General features: G+C 74.2%; 1 non-coding gene across 1 annotated transcript; it reads right to left on the reverse strand.

Moving 5' to 3' along the window:
• Positions 1-213: 213 nt before the first annotated feature.
• On the reverse strand, positions 214-297 carry LOC136303599 (small nucleolar RNA SNORD45). The gene has a single exon (XR_010724262.1). It is a non-coding gene; the product is annotated as a small nucleolar RNA SNORD45 (small nucleolar RNA).
• Between the last annotated feature and the right edge of the window lie 328 nt (positions 298-625).

Here is a 625-nt window from a genome sequence, read left to right on the forward strand (position 1 = left end):
GGCCACCAACTCCCAAAGCAGCCATTGGGGCCACCTGAGAGCCCCTCGTGGGCACAAACCCCACGGCTCAGCCCACAGCTGCACCTGCCCCACCTGCCAATGGGGCACATCCCAAGCTGGGCCCACCTCTCCTCCAGCTGGCTCAAACTCTGGCATGGGGACTCGATCCCACAGCTGGGAAAAGCTCCACTGCCGGAGCCATCGGGGCCTTCCCGGGCCTCAGAGTAATTCTAGAGCTAAAGCGGTGAGAGACATCAGCTCCGCTCAGATAATACATGCCAGCGCTCATCCCGGGCCCGGCAAGTGCCTCCGCCTCCTCCTCCTCCTCCTCCGGCCCGGCCCAGAGCCGCTGTTCCCAGCGCGGGACGCTCCCTCCGGCCGCAGCCGGGCCCCGGGCCGCAGCCCTTGGCACGCCGCTGGAGCCGGCGCCGCTGGCGGCGGGACAAACCCCCCCGCCGCCGCCCCGGCACGGCCCTGCCCGCGGCCCCGGCTCGGCGGCACCGCCATCGGCCTCACCGGCCTCCCGCCGCCGCCTCGCCCGGCCCGGCCGCTCCGCCCTGGGCCGCGCCGTTCCGGCAGCGCCGCGCTCGGGGCAGCGCCGGCGGCCCCGCGCCCTTGGAGCGGC

Source organism: Chamaea fasciata, unplaced genomic scaffold (assembly GCF_029207755.1).
Source record: "Chamaea fasciata isolate MVZ Bird 193981 ecotype frontalis unplaced genomic scaffold, bChaFas1.0.hap1 SCAF_38, whole genome shotgun sequence".
In the NCBI taxonomy this organism is placed as follows: Eukaryota; Metazoa; Chordata; class Aves; order Passeriformes; family Sylviidae; genus Chamaea; species Chamaea fasciata.